The following is a 7,304-nucleotide window of genomic DNA, read 5'->3' on the forward strand; positions in this document are numbered from 1 at the left end:
AAAGTCACACTGGGTAAGTACACAATAAAATAAAGTTACACTTAAGATAATACGCTTCAAACAAAACTTAAGAGTGAAAATGCATTACAGATAAGAGATACTGGCATTCTTAATCACCTCAAAGTATACTAAGAACAGAAAGTCTCTTTCAGTGGAGTTGTTCTACAAGCAAACTTGCATAAGTGTGATTATATGCTTTCCAAACAAAGAAAAGTATTCATCACATTAAGTTACACAAGCAGTGTTAAAACAAAAGTAATACTTATAGGCACCAAGTGGTGACAATGACCACTGTAACAGGGCAATTCTCCCAGTTTAGGGCTCGCAGTCCGTTACACCTATTCTCGACTGGCCGATCGGACGTATTCAGGCTAGTATGGCCGTAAGCGAGGGAATTCGTCAGTAAGACAAGCCCGTGTCATCCATTAGTGTTTCGTGTGATGAGTTTGTGTTGTCTGTGATTTCAGTGTGTGTCGGGATGTGACACTTCTCTGAACCCAAACTGTCTGATCTGCACTCTCTTCACTTTAGATCATTCGCATTTTGAACAAACTTCTTCACTTAAACAAGTTCATAAGCACCATTTAATTCACATACCATACATATATTTGAGCTGAAGTATATTACATGCAATGTCTTTGCTAAGTCACTCCACTACATTTTACGCAGCCGCTGCCGTCTCCACACGTAAACGCTTTGCCGTAAAGGAGTTTGGATGAAGGATGAACCAATGGTAGAGCAGTATGTAAATAAGATGAGCATCATGGATCAAAGTGTTCCCCAGTGTTGCCTAATGTTTCTCGTCAATAAATGACGCAATTACAGCAAACCCAAATGACCATCAGTATCGACATTCATGTGTAGAGAGGATGTGCAATAAAGCGGCGTGACGCACAATATCCCACCGTGTGATCGAAGAACCCGCTCCGAGGTGCGGCGGCGGCTGAGGCATGTACAACTTATACTTACCTGGCAGGGGAGACGCCGTGATCAAGAAGCAGAACAGATTGATTGATTAAACTTTGTCAACATCATCCAGACCTGAGGACATCGTCGTCTTTTTGCCGAGAATGGCGGCCTACGGGATGCGCCGGAATGCAGTCCGGTTTGAGTTTGCCCAGGATTTGACTGTGGATTGAATGCAGTTCAGCAGAAGGAGCTGGCCATGGAACCCAGACATCTGGACTACATTTTTGTCTTAACAGGTCAGAAAGCCATGGTTTTTACGACATACCCTCTATTTGAGAAGTGCATCGATTTGTTTGAACAGAAAAAAGAAGTCATCCCAGCATTTGAAAAAATTAATATTGTTCCGTTGACTGCAAGAGAGAGAAAAACTATTAATGTGGTTATGTTTTCTGAACTGGCAAAAATGGAGGATATTTATACTTGGCTTGCTCAATACTGCTCTGTATTCCATGGGAGCAGTGTTAGAGATGGAGTTAAAACTGGGACCTATAGGTTTCAAGTGAGACTGAACAAAGATACTGTGAATGGAGGTTTGTGTCATTTACCATCAACTATTCAGATTGGAGCATGTCGGGGTTATGTGTTTTACTTGGGGCAACCGAAAGTTTGTCGATGCTGTGGAACTGTAGGACATTTTGCAGCAACTTGTACCATAGTGAGTTGTAAAATATATGGAGAGAGGGGTCATTTGGCCGCAAATTGTACGAAACCTTTAAAATGTAACCTGTGCAGCTCTCAAGAGCATGTATTCAAAAATTGCCCCTATGCTAACAAAGTTAAAGCTAACACTATGGCTGAAATGCACAAGCCTGTTAAAAGAAGGGGAATAACAGTTGAACTGAGCAGTGATGAGTCAGACCAGGAGGTTGTTCAAACAAAGCTCCCCCAAGCACCTGAGCCACCGCCCCAAACCTCCTTTCAGTCTGCAAACACTTTGCCCCCTGTTGGTAAACAGGCTATATATCGCCTGCAGATGAACTCCAACTAGAACAGCCTGAAGAAAATGTAGACCTAGCCCAGCCTTTTTCAGCAATTGGCACACTTTATGCAACATTTTCAATGAGTGCAGACCCAGAACTGCCTTTACTACAGCTTGCGGATGGAGTACAGCAGCCACAGCCCTCAAATAGTGCACAACTAGACCAGACAACACCTACAGCACAACATCCTGCTGATCTTGAACCTCCGCCTAATTTTCACCTGCTAGTAGCCCCCAAACAAGGTGAAACAGAATCAAGTGCAGTGACTAGTCTGGAGAATAGCAAGGACTTGTTCTCTTTACCCCTTGGCCAGGGTCAACAAGACTGGGATTGCACACAGCAGGTGGACACTCAGACCCTAGTACAAGACTTCATGGACACACTCTGTAGAGGTTCAGGCCTGGGAATTGATTTCAGTAACCTTCCATCTTCCAGTGCCATCGAGCTTGAAGATTCGACCAACAAAGGTGGTGAAAATATGGAGCCCAGAGCTCACTTAGATGCGAGCCCCCTGACTAGGCCCCCTCAGAATGCCCTCCGTCAGGACACTAAGAAAAGAAAGCCCTCCCCTCTCTCCTCTCTTAGGAGGGAGATCAAAGATTTTACAGACCGTGAAGAGAGCTGGCATTCTTCAGCTTCCAGCTCACTGGCTTTTCTTGAAACTGCATCTGTAAAAGCATTTACCAGTACGACGTTGATGCTAGAGTCCACAGCGAAGCAATGGCAAGCAGCTCTAAAAAAGAAAAAGAAAAGAAGGGCAGTAATTGAAGGTACATATTAGACTATGTCCATGGTTAAGATAATCTTTCCTTTTCTGCTTATGTCTCTGAATATAGTCTCCTTAAACACTCGGGGGATCAATGACGGAGTCAAGTGCCAGGCTGTCTTTGATTTCCTTCTCCAGGGTAGAGGGGATGTGTTCATGTTGCAAGAATGTGGCCTGGCTTATCAAGATAAATATAAGAAGTTTGAGGACATGTGGACTGGGGGGGTTTCTGTGTGGGGGATAATAACAATAGGGCTTCAGGGGTTGCCATACTCTTTAAAGGGGGGAACCCCAATATTGAAAGGGTACAGAGGGTGATCTATGGGAGATTGCTGTGCATGGACATTGTATTGAGAGGGAATCTAATCAGGTTAATTAATGTTTACTGCCCTACAGATGTGACGGGCCGGGGTGACCTTTTTAGGGCCTTGTCTCCTCTGTTATTGTGTGGGAGGGATGTCATTGTGGGAGGGGATTTTAACTGTATTTTGGACAGAAAAGACCGGCAGTCCTTATCTGCAGTAAAATTTAGATTCTAGCTCCCACCTATTAAATGACATATTGAAAGATTTTAAACTAGTTGACGCATATAGAAGTATACACCCTAGCTCCCCAGGGTTTACGTGGTCGGGACACAGTACTAGCTCCCGAATTGATTTTGTATTTGCGTCAGTAAGGGTCCATGTCATTGATGCCTCTCTCTGGCCGTTTTTTTCTTTTTTTTTTACTGACCACCAGGCATTGGATTGTCAAGTGAGACTCCAGGGGGGTGCTGCTTTTGGCCCGGGTACCTGGAAATTAAACCAAAAATTATTAGAAAACCCTAAAATAGTAGATCGTTACAAGGAAAAACTAACCCAGTGGTCATCCTTGCAATTTTTATATGGGACAATGGGAGAATGGTGGGAGGAGGTAAAAGGGAGAACCAAGGCCTTTTTTCTTGCGGAGGGGCGTAAGGTTGCAGCTAGACGGAGAGCCTTTTTAGCCAGAAAACAGGGAAAACTACAGTGTTATTACACCATGCTGCACAGCGGCTTTGACGTTGCTGTGGATATTGCTAATCTAAAAAAAGATATGATGAGGATAGCTGAAGAGAGAAGCCGAGGTACCCTGTTAAGGAGCAGAGTACAATTCCTGGAAGAAAATGAAAAGTGTACCCGTTTCTTTTTTAGGAAGGTGGCCCGCTCAAAAACCATTATGGAGCGTATAGTGGATGAAGAACAGAGAGAAATGGCAGATTCCAGAGATATGCTCTCCTATGTTGAGGCATTTTACACCAAGTTATACAGCCCCTCACAAGTAGAAAAGGATTCTGTTTCCCCCTTTTTATCTAAAATAGAACAAACTTTGAGCAAGGTGGACAGGGACAGCTTGGAGAAAGAGCTCACAGTTGAGGAGCTGAGGAAGGCGGTAGAGTATGCAAAATGATAAATCTCCAGGTGTTGATGGCCTCCCGAAAGAGTTTTACTGTGCCTTTTGGGATCTGCTTTGTAACCCACTACTCCAAATCTTCAATGACAGTCTTCAAAACGGTCTGCTCCCTGACTCCTTAAGAGAAGGTGTTCTCTCTCCTTCATAAAAAGGGCAATAAGAAAGACAAAAAATTGGAGGCCCCTCAGTTTGTTAGTGGTGGACACAAAAAATTTGTCCAAGGCCCTCTTCTTATGTTTACAGCCAGTTGTGGCCACAGTGCTAGGCACAGAAAAATCTTGTGGAGTTCCAGGCCGCTTAATGGCAGACAATTTGTCCCTGCTAAGAGATGTGTGCCTGTTTTCAGAGGAACGCCCTCTTCCCCTTTGTATTTTAGCCTTAGATTTTGAGAAAGCATTTGACCGCCTAAACCACGAGTTTTTAAAATCCATTCTTGTGAAAATGAATTCTGGTCCAGTTTTTAGAGGTTGGGTAGATTTGTTGTACACTGGCAGCAAAAGTAGAGTCTTAGTGAATGGTTTTAAATCCGAGCCATTTAATATCGCTTCAGGAGTTAGACAGGGCTGCCCACTATCGCCGCTGCTTTTTGTTTTTGCAATGGAGCCACTTGTTTGTGCCCTGTGTCAGAATTGGGCGATTAGGGGACTTCCTGTGCCTGGTAGTGGAGGCAGGGAGGTCAAATTGACCCTCTATATGGATGATGTTACCCTATTGCTTGCTGATAATGTCTCGGTAGAGAAAGCACTGCAGATTTGTGACCAATTTTCTTTGGCCTCTAGTGTACAGATCAACAAAGAAAAAAGTGACCTCTATTACCATAACTGGAGAGAGTCAAGAATGGAGCATGGGCTTCGATTGCAGAAGGACAGAATACAATTTCTGGGTGTGTTTTTTGGACAGGGGGTGGAGGTAATTAATTGGGAAAACAAAATCCCTATTATTACCAGAAAACTTTACCAGTGGAGCGACCGAGATCTCACCATGACAGGAAAAATCTTGGTCATAAAATCAGAACTTTTATCTACCTTGAATTTCTTGGCCACTACCTTTCCTTTTCCGCATAGGTGCATAGTCATTGTTCGCAGGCTTATGTTCCAGTTTTTATGGGGAGGGAAGCAAGAGAGGTTGAGGAGGGAAATATTGTATAAAGCCCCAGAATTGGGGGGAAAGGGTGTACCAGATGTTGGTAAAAAACTGCGGTGTTTATTTTTTTTCTTTTATCCTGAAAGGTTGTTTAACCACCCCCAGAGAACGTGTTTGGACCTTTATTTGCCCGTCTCTGGGTGGGTAGAAAGGTGCTCAGGGTATGTGGCACAAGGATAAGCTTAGACACCCCCTTCTCAGATACATGCCCCCCTCCCTATGAGTTAGTTAGATTTTTTTTTTTTTTTTTTTAAGAACCTATGTTCACAGTAGCATCCCTCCTGACAAAGTTAATGCCCATAGTTTGGAAACCTTGCTTTCGGTAGATGGGGAGAGACTAACCGCGGCTGGTCTTTTGACAGAGATCCAGACAAGAATAGCATGGAAACGCATCTCCTATTGCTTTCTTATTAATGCTCATAAAGATCTGGCCTGGAGTACAGCACATCAGCGTCTGTTGATTAGAGAATTTTTATATAAACGGGGTATTACCCCCAGCCCTCGCTGTGTTAGACCTGGCTGTTTTGGAGAGGAGTCGGTCTCACACTTATTGTTACAGTGTTTGTTTGCAAAAGCTTTTTGGGCCCTTTTTGACAATTGGCTTGGAAATTTTTCCCCAAATTTCTCTTTAACCCCTTTTTAAGAGATGTGGGTAAGGTGGGCAAAGAGGAGGCAGCCTTACTGTGGAAAATCGAGGGAGGAGGGGAGCTGGCTGGGGGCTGTTTGCAATAAAAATTGTGTTGGGCTGTGCAATGGATAAATGTTAATGTATTGTTTTTTTTTTTTATATATGTAAACTATATAACTTGTATATAGTTTTTATTTTAGGGTGTTTTTTTTTTATGCACTTGCACTTTTAATGGATTTTTTTTTTTTCCTCTTTTTAAAAAGTACACATTTCTATGGAAATAGTAATTATGTAGTTAAACAATTTTTTTTAGTATTGACAGTTGTCATTGTTTATATATTTTTCTACTTCATAGTTATTTTTATTAATGTTCTGCATCATTGAATAAATCATTTTAAATTGAATTGGTTCACCTAGGGTAACTCCTTTTGAGCATTTAGGTGAAAATACATTTGCACAGTCTAGCATTTCGTAGTTTTAGCACAAGATTTTAGTATTTGTCATGGAAATGCTTTTAAACGTTAAACTTGCTTGTATTGTTTGAGTGAAAATGCAAAGATGTAAATGAATTGTATGTATTATTTTGAATTGAATCAATAAAGTATTTTAAAAATTGAAAAAAATTGAAGTGGTTCACCCAGGGCAAGGCTCGGCCATTGCACTCCGGCTGTGCTGACCCCTGCAAATTCCCCAAATGTGGGAATCTCGACTGCATCATTTCTGATAGTGGGGGACTGCGTTCTCGCTCTCCCCTCATCTCGCAGTATAAAGACCGATCCTATTGCGCTGCTCAGAGCCGTTCCTGTGGTTCAGTCTTTTATATTATACCTGCAAACTCCACTATTCACTTCTCTCTCCCCAAGCTTCTCCTGAACTCTCAACACTTTTACTCTTTCACTTACAATCTCTACTGAATTCCACACAACCAAGCTAAACGCTCACAAGGAGCCTCATTCAAAACACGGTTCATTCCCATTCATGCAAGGCACGAAAGTGTAAAACTTGGGAACCATACTTGAGACTAAAGATCACATTCAATCTCATTCAAGGCACGGATTTGAATGAAACGGGATGAAATTACTGAAATGATGCCTGCCCTCGAACTATGATGATGGACTACCCGACTCGCCAATAATATTGGGTTCTGGTGTATTGAAATACAGGAGCTGCTGGATTTGTGTGTTTTCTTACCCCCTCACCATATTTTGTCAAATGTTTAAACAACTGAACTTATATTCAAGGTTTGTTTCTCTTCATATGTTTTACTGGTTTACATTTGTCTCGGCAACCTGTTGAATGATTCTTCTGCTTTCTAAACAAAATGACAACAGGATGAATGCACACACTTGAAAATACAATACATGCAATGTTATGCATCATAGTGACC

The 7,304-nt window shown here is 42.3% G+C and overlaps 1 pseudogene; it reads left to right on the top strand.

Annotated features, from left to right (window-relative positions):
- The first annotated feature begins 6,536 nt into the window (after positions 1–6,536).
- LOC136757795 (uncharacterized) lies at positions 6,537–6,672 on the top strand (annotated as a pseudogene).
- The last annotated feature ends 632 nt before the right edge of the window (positions 6,673–7,304 follow it).

This window comes from Amia ocellicauda, chromosome 8 (genome assembly GCF_036373705.1).
Source record: "Amia ocellicauda isolate fAmiCal2 chromosome 8, fAmiCal2.hap1, whole genome shotgun sequence".
Classification (NCBI taxonomy): domain Eukaryota; kingdom Metazoa; phylum Chordata; class Actinopteri; order Amiiformes; family Amiidae; genus Amia; species Amia ocellicauda.